Source organism: Callithrix jacchus, chromosome 12 (genome assembly GCF_049354715.1).
Source record: "Callithrix jacchus isolate 240 chromosome 12, calJac240_pri, whole genome shotgun sequence".
Taxonomy (NCBI): Eukaryota; Metazoa; Chordata; class Mammalia; order Primates; family Cebidae; genus Callithrix; species Callithrix jacchus.
In genome coordinates, this window is record NC_133513.1 from 72,390,452 (window position 1) to 72,406,514 (window position 16,063).

The following is a 16,063-nucleotide window of genomic DNA, read 5'->3' on the forward strand; positions in this document are numbered from 1 at the left end:
TAATAAATCTAATATTTTATACTGTTTTACATGCAAATAACAGATGTGAATATGCACATGCATTTTATTTTTGAGTACAATATGATCATTTGTTCTTAGCATTCTCTTTTTTTCCAGAGTTGTATTTCTCTCTAGAAGACAATTCTGCCCGCATAGGGGTCTTCTGAAAATAGGAGGAATAATGCAACAGAATAACTAAGAGTACTGCTTAGCCAAAATTTGACAAAAGGATATTTGACAAAAGATTACAGAAACCACACAGAGACAACATACTTACAGGTATGTCAAACAAATTGTGACTGAGGATTGCTGTGCCGTCAGTCACCTAAGGCAGCTACTCTCTCTGTTACCTTCTCACTCTTTCTTGGACCACAGGGACTTAAGTATCTGCCTCTTTCTCTATGTTGCTCCATTCTTTTTCTGCACATCAGTCTATTTATACATTTGTCTGCGTCAAAATGGCAAGCTCAGTCAGAGTCCATCCAACCACTTGGCCCTTTAGTTAGATTATGTTTTACCAACTGAGTACAGCTGGGATTTCTCCTAACTTAAATTCTTGAGGAAGTATTTTAATTGGGTGCTGCCTAGACAATAGATTGCCTGGTCTTGGATCAAGTGTCCACTATTTATCCAATCAATCATAGTAATACTGCAGACAACATGTGCATTTGAGACTGTTTTTTACAGAGTTGTGGGAAGGGCAGGCACATTTACAGGCTAAAAGAAATAATAGGAACACTTATAAGGAGGTAAGTGGTTTTGAGAGATTGATTTTTTGACAGACCTCAAATCAACCTTCTGATTTAATCTATAAGTAAGAGTCAGCTATGTGTATTAAGAAAAATACCTCAGCATATTTTTAATCTATTCAGCCCTCTGACATTTTGCTTCATTAAAAGCAATTGTCTAAGTATCTTCTTTGCTTTCTCCCAATTCAATTCCCAGTTTACTTTCTCCCCTATAGATACCCCTGCAGCCCTTTGGGCTACAATTGGGCATCTACCAGCAGTGCTCACTGTTTACTCTTCTAGTGTCTCAGAGAGGTTATTCTGCTGTAACTCAAGATTTTAGACCCAAACTTCAGTATTAGATTCCTTGCTGAGTATTTGGGCCCCCCTTTGAAATGTTATTTGAAAGTTTACCTGACTTATGTGACTCTCCAGTTCCTTTCTAAGAATGGTGTATGGGAACTTTTTACTGGCAAAGGAATTAGTTTCTTCTACTCTGTTTTTTACGTCTAAAAGGTAGGAGATTTGGTCGGGCGCAGTGGCTCACGCCTATAATCCCAGCACTTTCTGAGGCTGAGGTGGGTGGATAGCCTGAGACAAGCCTGGCCAACATAGTGAAACCCCGTCTCTACTAAAAATACCAAAAATTAGCTGGGCATGGTGGCAGGCGCCTGTAATCTTACCTACTTGGGAGGCTGAGGCAGAATTGCTTGAACCCGGGAGGCAGAGGCTGCAGCAAGCCGAGATCGTGCCATTATACTCCAGCCTGGGCAACAAGAGTGAAACTCCATCTCAAAAAATGGAGGAGATTTGTTATTTTCAGAAACACGAGCAAAAAGCAAATTAGCATTGAGACAGGTAGGAAGCAAACAGGACCATTAAGCTGAGAAATCTAGGTCAGCAAAGTCATCTTTTTGGAAGGGCGTCTTAACAGGGAGCACATCTTTTCAGGCTAAAGATATTAGTTAATTGCACTTATAAATTCCTCATGATCCAATTTTTGACATTTGATCTTGGCTACTTTTGAGGACAGTATAGGACCCTTGTTTGAGACGCAGAGAAACCACTTTTGAAAATGGTAATTCAGGCTTCTTGATGGATTCACCATTGGTCTTTCTAGCCAAGGAGGGTTTAATAAAAGTCAAACTGAGCCACTTAATAGCAAAGCACTGATGCTCTTCCTCTTCTGCCCATGATCTACACTGTGACATGGATGTTGTATTACATTCTAATTTCTACACACTGAACAGCCATTCAGTTGCCCAGCAGGCTAAATGGGTCACTTTATCAGCCTGCAAAGTCAGTACAAACCAAATTGCTTATGGAAGTTTCAGACTTCAGCCATCCTGCATAAAGTGATTTAAACTGGAGCCAGAAGGCGAAGTCTGAGACTGATATAAGCAATGACGAGACATCCTCATGCCTCAGTTTGTCTTTTTCTACCTGTGCTCAAAAACTTGGCTAGAACAAAGTGAGCTAGCCATGAGGAGGAACATACAGTCAAGTTGCTATGTCACCCTGATGAGCTGTTTGGCCTCTTGGGTTCTCCATTTCTTTGGGAAAATGAAAGTGTTGGGTGAGATGAACAGTTCCTAGCCCTGATGGTGGGTTGCTTGAGTGTATTGTGATTGGTTGGGAAGTGTGTTGGAAGCAATTTGTTACAGATTACATTTAATATAGGTTTGGGAAATGGTTTTGTATTTTAAGAGTAAATTCAAGGTTGTTCCTATAATATTGTCTCTCTTACTTGCTTGCATTAAGGTATGCTTTCATGAGTAAAATAGGAGAGAGGTGAATTAATTTCCTAGGCCTGAAATAACAAAACAATACAAACCAGATGGCTTAAAACACAGACATTCTCTTACAGTTATGCAGGGTAGAAGTTCCGAATCAAGATGCTGGCAGAGTCATCTCCCTCTGAAGTCTCTAGTCTGTGGTTTGATGAATCACGAATCCTAAGTAATAGCAGTAACATCGGTAGTGAGTGAAGAACTCTCTAGATGAGAGTGATTAGTCTCTGTATTGGCTTTTATGGAGACATAGGTGTCTCTTGAAAAATCCGTAAAGCCTTCCAAGTAGTTGAGGACATTATTTCCTCTGACTTTCATACTGTTTTTTTTTGGAGTTCTTCATTTGGCCTTTGGGGCTTAAATCGCCTAGAGCTGTTTAGGTAGTCATTACTTAAATGATCCCAGGCAATGGGGGTGTACCCCATCTTACAGTTTTCTAGACAGGCATTTCCTTTAAGATTCACTCCGATGCTAACAATTCCCACTTCCAGTAGTTTTGCTCTGAATGTGATGTCTAATATGGCAGACGAAATGGATTTTCTTCTATTTGTGCTTAGAGGAGATAGTGAACTGCATTTTAAACCTCGTTAGGAGATTACCAAATTTTCTTTTAAATGTTCAACAAAATTAAATGCAGACTTTTCAACGAGGGCTTGCAGTGGGGCCAGTGGCAGTTATGGGTGTGTAACTGGGTAAGCATGGCAGAGAAGCCAAGAAGCCCAAGTTGGGTTTTTTTCGAAGACCAGGAACTGTCGATTCCTGCCTCCACGGAAACCGGAGCCCAGGGAGGGCAGGTGGGACTTAATGGCTCCAAGATCACGACCTGTTGTCTATCCCGTAGATCCCTTGTGAAGACGTAGTAGAGGCTGCTTGATGAACTAACTGGCCTATTGACGGTTAAGAGTTCTCACGCCAGTTAGAATGGCGATCATTAAAAAATCGGGAGACAACAGATGCTGGAAAGGATGTGGAGAAATAGGAACACTCTTACACAGTTGGTGGGAGTGTAAATTAGTTCAACCATTGTGGAAGACAATGTGGCGATTTCTCAAGGATCTAGAAATAGAAATTCCATTTGACCCAGCAATCCCACTATTGGGTATATACCCAAAGAACTATAAATTGTTCTACTATAAAGACACATGCACACCTATGTTCACTGCAACCCTGTGTACAATAGCAAAGACCTGGAACCAACCCAAATGCCCATCAATGACAGACTGGACGAAGGAAATGTGGTACATATACACCATTAAATACTATGCAGCCATAAAAAACGATGGGTTCGTGTCCTTTGTAGGGACTTGGATGAATCTGGAAACCATCATTCTCAGCAAACTAACCCAAGAACAGAAAGCTAAGCACCGTATTCTCACTCATAGGTGGGTGTTGAATGACGAGAACACGTGGACTCAGGGAGAGGAGCATCACGCACAGAGGACAGTTGGGGGGGTAGGGGAGAGACAATGGGGGATGGGAAGGGGAGGGTGGGGAGGGAGGGGAGGGTGGGGAGGGATAACATGGGGAGAAATGCCAGATATAGTATCCACCTAAAGTAAAATAAATAAATTAAAAAAAAAAAAAGCGTTTCGGTGGGATGAGCCCCGCAGAAAGATGCGCATCTTGCTCCTCGCTGGCCGCTGACCCTCTGCCTGAGTGGCCACGCCCCTGGGTCCCTCCTGCCCAGTGCCTTGGCCACCGGCTTCTCACAGATCACCAACAACCTGTAGTGATGGGGTGGCCCAGCGACACGCTCGTGCCGTCCGCTATCCATGTCACCACAGTAATCAATGTCTCAGTGCGGGCGCTGGACGCCTTCTACAGGGCATTCAGGATACGCAGGCGCTGTGGGCCGCTGCGTGCGTTCGTGTGTGCTTCTCGCGCTTGCGCGACTTGTTAGGCCGCCCAGCTGATCACCTTCGAGGTCTGAGGGTGAGGCGGGGCCGCCCCTTGGCGCCAACTCCCCCGGGGGGAGTAGGAGCTATGTCCCGTCCGAACTCCTATCAGCTGCCTGACAGTGGCTTTGGGGAACCCTGCATCTACTAGGAGTACCAGTGGTTTGGCAAGAATACTGTGCACATGGTCAGCTCCCTGAGGGGTGTGATCCCTGAGGACCATGAGAAGGAGGTCAGTGTAATGGGGAGGCTAACCGTGGGGCAGCCCGGCCCATGGGGTCCCGGGTGCTGGTTGGCTGTTGGTCTTCCACCAAGATCTAAACTTGAGCTTCTATTAATACTTTCATTTATACAGAAACTCACATGATGTCTTCTATAATAGGAAGGAAAAAATGTAGAGTTACTGCAGGTTTTGACTTTATAATCCATATGTCTTTGAAGAGTAAAACTCACTGAATAGAAGATGAAAATAAGTTTCCTACCCTGAGAGTGCCAAGTCATGACCACTAGTGCCAGGCCACTGAGGTGAGGCAGGTGGTGCCCGGTCAGAGGGACCTGCCATCAATACCCAAGCCATGTGGTAGGCCTGGAATCTTATAATTCTACCCAGCCTGTCTACCCTGGAGCAAGTCAGCCAGAATCCTAGCTCATTCTTTGGAACCCAAAGCCACAGAGCAGTAGAAACCAGGGCACCTTCAGTATCTCTCACACTGAGTGCCAACCTATAGGATACGTGGCCTTCAAGCAGTTCTCTGAGATCCCAGCTATTCTCAGGCTACCTCTGGTCACCCTTTCTCTCACCTCTTACCAGAGCAGCCCAACTTTGGTTTTCTAGATGGACTTAATCATATGAAAGCGTTAGAAGACAGTATTCCTATACTTGTCTGTTCTTACATTGCTATAAAGAAACACCTGACACTGGGTAATTTATAAAGAAAAAAGGTTTAATTGGCTCACAATTCTTCAGGCTGTGCAGGAAGCATAGTCACTTCTGCTTCTGGGGAGGCCTCAAACAGTTTTTATTCATGGTCGAAGGCAAAGTGGGAGCAGGCATCTTACATGGCAAGAGCAGGAGGAAGAGTGAGAGAGAGAGGTGCTACGCACTTTTAAACAACCAGATCTCACAATAACTCATTATCAGGCGAGTAGCACTGAGGAGATGCTGGTAGCCTAGTCGTAAAAACTCTGCCCCCATGATCCAGTCACCTTCCACCAGGCTCCACCTTTAACACCAGGGATTACAGTTCAACTTGAGATTTGACACAGATCCAGACCATAACAAGTCAACTATATAAAACTTAAAAATAGTGTTTTGACAGGTGGTAAGGTCTCAAGGTGCTTGCAGTTACCCCCTGCCAGCCTTTGAGGAAAAGTGGCCTAAGTCTCCTTGGAGCATGTACCGAGAGAAGAGCAGGCCTGTTGTCCTTTGGGTTTCATTTTGCAGGCCTTGACTTGGAAGGTTGCTGCTGTGGGCTGGGACCCAGCTCTGTCACCTCTGTCACCTCTACTGCATGTGACATGGGGCCTCCTGGAGGCCCAGTGTCCTCACCTGTCAAAGCCCTTCTCTCACAGAGCTGTTGTTAGGATGAAATGATCATTAGCAGTGGGCCTGCAACATGGCACATGCTTAAAGAGCGGTTCTTGTTATTAATGATACTCTTGGGCTCTGCTGGTCCTGGGGAAGCACACCCATCCCCATCCACAGCATTTCCTCCATTTGTGCATATCCCTTTATTTTTATAAAGTGTGCTTCCAAATATCATCCTGTGGGAAGGAGAAAACAAGTTTAAGATCCTTTCAGACCCTATATCAAGGAGGACTAGATTTTGCAGCCTTTTCGGAGTTCTCATTGTGTTTAATCCAAAGGTTTTAAAGCAAGGAGCTCCTGCCAGCTCTCTCTCAAAATGTTTCCTTTAGAATCATGCACCATCAGAGCCAGTGCCCTGTTCTGGCTAACTACTTCAAGCCACAGGAGCACTTGCCCAAGGGACAAATGAGTTGGCCTCAGCAGTAGGTCCTGAAATTGGGAGGGTTCAAACTCCCGGAATGCCTGGGGATGCAATTTAGGACTAGCTATTCTAATCCTGATGACTGCAGACAATATGTGAGAAAAACAAAAGCACAAATGCTCTGATTGAGTTGAAGCTGTGGCTCCAGAGCCCAGTGGAAGCTGAATGCAGCTTCTCTCCAAATACAATCACTTCCACAAAGGGAGTGCCTGGACACACCATTTGGAGGAAAACTGAATGAAAAAAAAAAAAATCACTGCTCTAGACTGATCCTCTTGTTTTAGAGATGGAAAAACAGGCTGAGTGAACACAGATGTGGCAGAGTTCCTCAAAGCGGCTTTTCTGGCAGAAACCTAAATAGAAAATTTATTTTAAAGCACTTTTTAAGATAAATACATGAGATATATATTATATATATAACATATAAAAAATATAAATAAATATATAACATAATTTATATATAAATTTGTGATAATGTATATATTTGTATATAATGTATAATAAAATATATAATAAAATTTATGTTTATTATACATATAATATATGCATTATATATCATATAAATGTATATATGATATATACTGTATATATGATATATATGTATATCATATTTGATATATACAAATATACATTATATATCATATAAATGTATATATATTTGTGTATATATATCATATAAATGTGTGTATATATTTGTATATATATTATATATCATATATATCATAAAAATATATAAATATACATATTTGTATATACATAATGTATATATTTGTATATACATTATATATCATAAATTTATATAAACATAAATTTTATTATATATTTATTATATATAAATGTATTTATATATACATTATACATCATATACAAACAAATTTTATTATACATTATATATAAATAATTTTATATCTGTCACTTAATTTTTTTAGTTTAAAAATGATTTTTAAAATTTAAATTAACATAGTTTTATTTGTATGTATTCATGTGGTACAAGTGCAATTTTGCAACACTAATATATTGCACTGTGATGAAGTCAGGGCCTTCTGTGCATCCATCACTGGAGCAACATCCATCACTTTTGTTTGGTGATGATAAAAAGTTGCATCACCAAGCAACCTTTTATCATCTACTCCCTTCTTGCCCTTCTTATTACTCTGAGTCTCCATTGTCTATCATTTCTTTGTTTCATTTTAAAATACCATAAAAGGGAACTTTTTTGGATGTACAGTTCTGAGTTTTGACACATACTTAGTTTTATGTAACCGTAACCACAGTCAGAATCCAGGGCAGTTCCATCACCCTGAAGTATTCCCTCATGCTTCCCCTTTGTAGGCAAGCTCTCACCCTACCCCAGCCTCTGGCAAACACTGACCTATTCTCCTTCCCTATGGATTTTCTTTTTCCAAGATGTCACATAAATGTCATAATGCATAATGTGACCTCTGGAGACTGGCTTCTTTCACTGATTACAGTGTCTTTGTGATTAACCCATATTGCTACTTTTTGGTGATGTTCCATTTTATGAATGTACCACAGTTGTTCACTTGATGAAGGATATTTGGGTTGTTTCCTATTTTTGGTGATTACGAATAAAGGTGCTATAAACTTGACTGTGAAAAAAGCTGCTATAAATGTGAAAGTCATATTAAAACAAAGGTAATATATACTCAAAATTCATTACTTCCTTGTGATTTACCTAAATTTTATAGTGTCTGTGCCAAGGTTATTTTATATCTATTGTATCTGTATGGTAGAAATGCTATATAAAATGCTGTGATACCGAGGATCTCTTCAACTCCCAGTGCAGTCATATTGATAGTTCGAAGTCATCCATGGTTGGAATATTTACACCATAGAGACTGGCAAGTGCTACACATCAGGACCTATCTGCCCCAACCCACACCCCCAGTAGTGGTTAAACATCTCATAGCACACTACTGATTCTGATAACAATGACAGTGTATACCAGGAACTTTAGAAAAAGAATCCAGTAAATATGCCCTATGACTATGGACACCGTGTGATAAGGTTAGTCTTTGTGTCCCCACCCAAATCTCATCTTGAATTGTAATCCCCATAATTGCCATGTGACAAGGGAGAGACCAGCTGGAGGTAACTGAATCCTGGGGGTGGTTTCCCCTATGTTGCTCTCCTGTAGTTAGTGAGTTCGTATGAGATGTGATGGATTTATGTGTTTGACAGTTCCTCCTTCACATGCTCTCACCTGCCACCATGTAAGACGTGCCTTGCTTCCCCTTTGCCTTCTGCCACAATTTTAAGTTTCCGGAGGCTTCCCCAGCCATGCTGAACTGTGAATCAATTAGACCTCTTTTCTTTATAAATTATCCAGTCTTGGGCATTTCTTTATAGCAGTGTGGAAACAGACTAATACTCTGTGTATGCTGAAAGTTCAATGTCAGCTATGATTTTAGTGAGCAGTTCATTAAATATGCATAATTAAATGTGATTTACAATTTTAACTTATATATAATTTTACCTATTACTAAGATCCTAAGTCCGAAAAACTTTTGCCAGTCTGCATATTGTATTGCTGCATTTGTTTTTGAAATTCATGTTATTGAACCTCAGAGGAAAACATAACTATTTGGAAGAGTACAATGTTGATAGTTGGTAAACATTTGCAAACCATTTATTTGGGCCAGATCAGGGATAAAATGACAAGATACTCTGTGAAGCTTGGAGTTGGCCAGGTTTTTAGCTTGCTGTGATCTGATGAAATATTTTAGTTTAGTTTTTTTTTTTTTTTTGTTATGCACTAGTGCTGCAGGCATTAGCTGAAAATGAATTAAAAGGCCTCAGAAATAGTGATTCTGCAGCCAGGTATTAGAATAGAATTAATTATCTGGATGTGTTTGCAAATAGAATTGGTCCTCCTACCTATTTGTTTCCATTTCAGCCTAAGAGGTAGGTGGGAATCTACTTAATACCCTTTAAGGATTTGACCCCTCTGCCTATGTGGCTTCTGATTCAGAATCATATTTAAAATCCATTAAAGGAAAACCATACATAAAAGCAAATATAACAAAGGAAAAATATAACTTCGCAAAATGATTAGAAACTATTTATTTACATTGTGTCAAAAAATAAATTGACTCATGGTTGTAATCCCAGCACTCTTGGAGGCTGAGGTGGGTGGATCACGAGGCCAGGAGTTTGAGACCAGCCTGGCCAACATAGTGAAACCCTGTCTCTACTAAAAAAAACTCCAAAACAACCCCAAAATCAGCTGGACATAGTGGTGTGTGCCTGTAGTCCCAGCTACTCAAGAGGTTGAGGCATTAGAACTGGTTGAGCCTGGCAGGCGGAGGTTGCAGTGAGCTGAGATTGAGCCACTGCACTCCAACCTGGGAGACAGAGCTAGAGACTCTGTCTCAAAAATAAATAAATAAATAAACAAACAAACAAATAAATAAATAAATAAATAGAATAAAAAACAAATGGAGATGTAATAAGGAGAGACTATTACAATTGGGGAGGGTGGACTACTGTGAAGGGGGAAAGGAACTATTGCAATGGGAGAATGCTTTGACTATTATCTACAAGTGTCTCAATCACCAAGCAGAAAGAGCTTTTATTTTATAGGGAAGAGTAAATGAGGCTAGAAAGAACCAGGTGTGGGAGGTGGGATCAGCAGGTGGTGTGATTGGACGTTGAGCAGAAAGTGTCCTTTTTTGTGGTTAGCTCATTCTCAAGAGGGGCTGTTTAGGAGGTTTTGTTACTTGTTCCAGTGTCCCCTTAGCTTCCAATGCTTGATTAAGCTGAAGGGTGGGCCAAAGTTCAGGGGCACAGGGGAAGGAGAGAGAAGTTTCTTAGGTTTGGTCAAGTCAAGTTACTGGGTATCTTGTCCAGACTGATCAGTGGGGTTAAGCAGTTCAACTAATAATTTATAAGAAAAATAAAAGACAATTTAGAAAGTCTGTGTCTCGCTTTGATATACGTAGACAAGGGGGTCATTGTCAATCTGAAATGATCAAAGGGATCAGAATGCAATTTTAAAGAGTTTATTCAGGCAAAAAGCTGAGAACAGCTATCTGAAAGACACATACTCCAGAGAAATGTGGTAGTGTTCTGAAGTTAAAAGTTAAATTCTTCTTATTTAGGCAGAAAATGAAGAAATTTAACAGGATTACAACATTTTCTATACATGGTTGATTTATGAGTCATTACAATTTAAATAGCTTGTTTTATTTTCCTTATTGCTTGTTCTCATTTTTTAAAACCAGTTTAAAAGACTATATTTAACATTCTATCTTAAGACGATGTGATAGCCATGAAGTCTTCGTGTAAGAAAAGTAAGGGAGATTAGGTGTAGCAAACCACCATGGCACATGTATATCTACGTAACAAACCTGCACATTCTGCACATGTATCCCAGAACTTAAAGTAAAATTTAAAAAATTAGCAAAAAAAGGAGAAAGTTTTTCATTCACCATAAGAAATTTATATAAAGGCATTAAGTTGGCAAATAAGATTTGGAAGCAGAAGGTCAAAAAGATTGCTAAAATGAGGCTTCCATGCAAAACTCATACTTCTGCTCCCCTGTATAATATTCCTCCCATTCATTTGAGTTTTTTCCTCCACCTTTGGGGACCAAAGTGCTTTTTCCATCAGGAAGTGGAGATGCATGGCCTTCTCCCCATCCTCTTTTCCTTCCCTGCTTTCCTTCCCCTATGGAAAGTATGTTGAAATAGCATAGTTCATCCTTGCATGTGCACAAGCTATCATTTGAATAAAAGCATACATGGAGCAAAAATCATATTAAGGATTAGATTCAACTTATATTTTCTATTTCTTCTTCCTTTCCCTTTTCCCACATTCTACTGGGCAGAATTATGTCTTAATCAAATTTGTATCCTGTGCCATATATGAAAATGTGCAACATATGGTATTTGTTAAATGCATTTGTTTTTATTGCAGAGCTAAAAAAATAAAATTAGAAGCAATTAAAAAAAAAGTAAGAGGGAAATTAATCTACAATGAAGATCAGCAGTGAAGGGTGATGGACTCTTTCCTGGTCCCCTTTAGGTGGTTACATAATTTTACGAAACAAAGAAGGCTTAATTTAACAGAGAAACAAAGGTCACAATTTCCTAGGTTATGGCTGCCTGTCACATGACTCAGGCCCGGCAATCATATTTATTCAAGGCTCAAAATAATTTAGAATTCCAAGAACTTAGATTTTGAATTACTTATTTTCATATCATCTCTGGGCCTCTTTAAGTTATATTCAGGATGGTTCTTTACAGTAAGCTGTTTTCTGAAATACAAAAGGATGATGCTTGGAGTGGTCAAGGAAAAAACTTCACCTTTACCCTTTGAAGTTTCACTAAAAAAATCAACTCACAAAAGGCAGATTAATAGGAGAAAAGTCATACACATTTATTAACATACACATAAAGGGGACCACAGTGTGATTACCCCAACCCCCAGTGGGATCCAGAAGCTTATATATATACACCATCTTGAGGGTTACAAGAAGAATTGGGGCTTGGATTGTGGCAAAACAGGTTATGGTGACAAAATAAGTAGTCATGGGAGGGGAAAAAGAGGAGGCCTGGCTGGTAAAGATGGTCTTGTTATGTAGATGAAACCTCCCTGAGCAGCTCTTGGAGAAAATATATAGGGAATGTTTCTTTTAGACCTTTAAAGGTGTCAGACTCTTAGTTGATTTTTCTGTAAACAGACAAGAGAAGGCCCTCAGAAGATCTGGCTGTGTCAATGCAGAGAAAATCTTCCCACAAAAGACAGCTTTTTAGCTATTTTTGTATTTGCAGCCCTTGTGAATAGTCATTTTCAACTATGTGGAGGAAATATATTTTGGGGTACAATATCTTGGCTTCCCTCGTGGTGGTAGTAGTGGTGGGATTTCTTTACCATGACTTTTTCCAGAAGCCCAGGGCTCAGGTAAAGTTTAATGTTTTCAGCAACGAATGTAGTTTATATTATATTTTACATTAGGTTTCTCTTTTGTGGGAGACCAGAATATGTTGCCCTTAAATATTCAGGGTTATTGAGCAGAAGACAAATAGGAAGAAGCAGATTCATGGACATCCTCTGCCTTCTCTCTATTTGCCTAAAAATATAACATAGATTTACACAGCTCTCTTGCCCCCTTTTTTAACTTGGGAGAACAAAGGTTAAACACTGAGGACTTCACATCCTCATTGGACTGGAGAACATTCCAGAGGAATTTACATTAACAAGCTTTACTAATTAGCCTTTATTTGGGACTAATTTACCTTTCCTCAAGTTACTGTCCCTAGAGGCTCAAAGGTCTTTGCCTTTACCTTGTTACTGCTCTAAAAATTGACTGTTCTTTGTTGAAGATGGTATTAAGTGGGAATTCAGAGCCACCTATTGGAGAACTACTCATTCTCTGGGTATTTCCCATGCATATATGAAATATCCATAATAATAAACATTTGCTTATTTTTCTTTTATTAATCTCTTTTTTGTAACTGGAGTTTATTCCAACTAAGAAGCTATGGGGGTGATTTTTCCCCTATAGCTCTTAATTGTAGGCTCTAATGCTGTGCTCTATTCGAGAAGCTATATTAGATATTTTTGTTTTGTTTTATATTTTCCTTTTATTTTAAAACATGTCTTCTGGAATTGCTTGGTAGGTGGAAATAAAAATTTTGCCTGGGGTTAGAGCTTGTACTTCTGTAGCTGTTGCAAGGAACCTCTATTGTCCTCCAGCACAAAATCCCTAATGCTACTTACAAGCTTGAGATGTCACAAACATATTTTAGTAATTGGAAACTGCTGTAATTCAGACGGGAAATAACTTCTCAGTTCTCCAAAACCTAGACTAAGTTCCTCTTTGAAGCTAACAAAGAATCAACCTTCCTTTCTTTTATCCTCTCAAGTTCTTCCTCTCTTCTCTCCTTCTTATTAATACTACCACTTTTATCCTTTTAACTAGCATAGGCAAGTTATCTTCTCTGCAAAGAGCTACTGTACATAGATTGCCCATTTTTGGTAATCACTAAAACAATATGGAACATATTAATATAGAATAATTATTCTATATATAAATTCTATGTAATATAGATTTAATTATGTTATTCTATATTAATATATTATTTATATATTGTATAATATATACTATATATAATATATTAATCTTTACATTGTATACAATGTACACTATATTTTACAGTGTATACTTGATACAATTGATATATATTATATAATATTAATAATGTTCATATTCATAATAGTGCTTGATTTGGAAAGCACTTAAGAATCTTTTTGTGTAATTAGAACTATGAAACACGAGCCTGCTGTACATCAGTGTGTACTGCTTAGTAAAGATTTACTTTTGGGTACCTTAACATTTAAAATATATATGTACACATACACACTGCCTTCACACACATTCAAAATGAAATAAATGAATACATATTTGGGAAACTGAATGGTGCCGTTGAGACAACAGGGGCCTCTGGGTCAGACACAGAGCCCTGGATTTGGAGATCAGTCCTCCCCTTACTCTCTGTAAGTCCTTGAGCATGTCACTCAAACTCTCTTAGCATCTTTCCATATCTGCAAAATGCCAGTCATAGTTTTTGCTAAGGATATTGTTGTGAGGATTAAACTGATGAGTTTGCATATGCAAAAGAAAAGACTAGGTACAAAGCAAGCATTAGTTTCCTTTTCTAACTTTTTGAATGCTAGTCTGTGCAGCAAGCTAGATTAGACATTCTAGAGTTCCTTATTCTAAGGAAATTACAACCTAATAGGGGAATCATATATACATATAATATATACGTATATATGTAAACACTTTACATATCTTACATTTTCAGAATACTCACCTAGGACCTAAAAAAATTTATCAACATTTGAAATTGATCTTATAATTTGATTTTGATCCTTACAATTTATTTTAGGAGGTTCCTTTTATCACCATCCCTCTATAATTGCCTGATGGGTTCATCTTGGCTGCTGCTCCGAAAAGCCAATGTACCGAGAGCAGCAGGTTTTTGCAATCGAGGAGGAGTTTAATGAACACTGAGCCAGATAAATGGAAGGACAGGAGTTTATCATTACTTAAATCAACTTCCCTGAAAATTCAGAGGCTAGGGTTTTTCAAGGATAGTTTGGTGGGCAGGGGACTAGGAAATAGGAAAAGCTGATTGGTTGGGGATGAAGTCATATGGAGTCAGAGCTTTTCCTCGTGCACCGAATCAGTTCCTAGTCAGGAGCCACAAGACCTGATGAACCAGTTTACTGATCTGTGTGGTGCCAGCTGGTCTGTCAGAATACAGCATCTGAAAAATACCTCAACCACCAGTCATTAGTTTGACAATAGTCATGTTATCTATAGGAACAATTAAGGAAGTTAGGAATCCTGTGGCTTTTAGTTGCATGACTCTTGAGTCATTATTTCTAATTTTGTGGCTTATTTTTTGATTTTACAAAGGCAGTCTGGTCCCCAAGAAAGGAAGGGACTTGTTTGGAGAAGGGGCTGTCATCTTTGTTTCAAAGTTACACTATAAACTAAATTCCTCCTACAGTTAGTTGGGCTTATGCCCAGGAATAAATAAGGGCAACTTGGGGATTGGAAGCAAGATGGAGTCAGTTACATGAGATTTCTTTCATGGTCATAATTTTCCTATGTCATATTTTTTCTCACTGTCATAATTTTTCAAAGGTGGTTTCACCTCTACCTTGAGTGCTTGGCCCTCTTGGTGGCTAAGTATTACTAATGGAAAAACTATGTCCCTTCTCACTTAGCACTGTACAATAGTAGTAGTCCTTACTGCAGTTTGCATTGTAGGCCAAGAATAGATCTGAACAGGAATCTTTGTCTTCCAGGCATGTCCTTCTCTCTCTGCACACTGGTGTTTGCATCTCTGAATTGCCCAGCACTAATTTCACTCCTTGGCAGCTGCAGTCTCAAAATAAGCCAAAAACTAAGCCAGCCAGACATAATTCCCTGCCCCACTCCCTAGGTGGATAGGACATTATGGATAAAAGAAAAGAAGAAGAGTACCCTGGGTCAATTGTATCTCACTGAGGCCACGTAAGCCACTGAGGGAAGCAGCCTCAGCGAGGTCACCACAGATGAGAGGACACAAGCTTGCAAGGGAACCAGGGAATGTTGGCCTCTCCTTGCACAGCATGATTACGTGGCTGTAAATGTATCCTAATTTTGCTCTGCCATGCTCCAATATCTATTTTGTCCTTGGTTGGACACAGAGCTGTAGGGTTAAATGAAACATTAATGCAGGACCAGAGACCACAAATGATTTTGTTTTGTACTTGGTACAGGTCAGTCATGACAATGGGGGTTTCCTGCAAATTTCTTTGTAGGCTCTGTCTGGCTCTGAAACAATTTTACTTTCCAGACATGAAAAACTGGGTCAGTGCCCTCAAAAGACAAATCAAGCATTTTGTAGACATTTATTCTACATAATTTCTAATTTTGTAGTGAGAGAGAAGTGAGAGAAAGACTAATGACTAGTTCATGACTGCAAGAAGAACCTGACAAGGGCCATTCTTAGCCCAGCAAGGGGAGACCTTTCCATTTTAGCAGGTCCTGCTCTATAACAATTACTAAAGGATTACAAAGGAAATAAAAGTATTTTATCCCAAAATATACTTCTTTCACA

The 16,063-nt window shown here is 39.3% G+C and overlaps 1 long non-coding RNA gene across 1 annotated transcript in view; it reads left to right on the plus strand.

Annotated features, from left to right (window-relative positions):
- The first annotated feature begins 4,413 nt into the window (after window positions 1–4,413).
- LOC118146338 (uncharacterized) overlaps window positions 4,414–16,063 on the plus strand; it is a 114,950-nt gene continuing 103,300 nt past the window's right edge. Inside the window, exon 1 of the long non-coding RNA XR_004732036.3 lies at window positions 4,414–4,645. This is a non-coding gene — a long non-coding RNA (uncharacterized LOC118146338). The remainder of the gene's footprint in view (window positions 4,646–16,063) is intronic.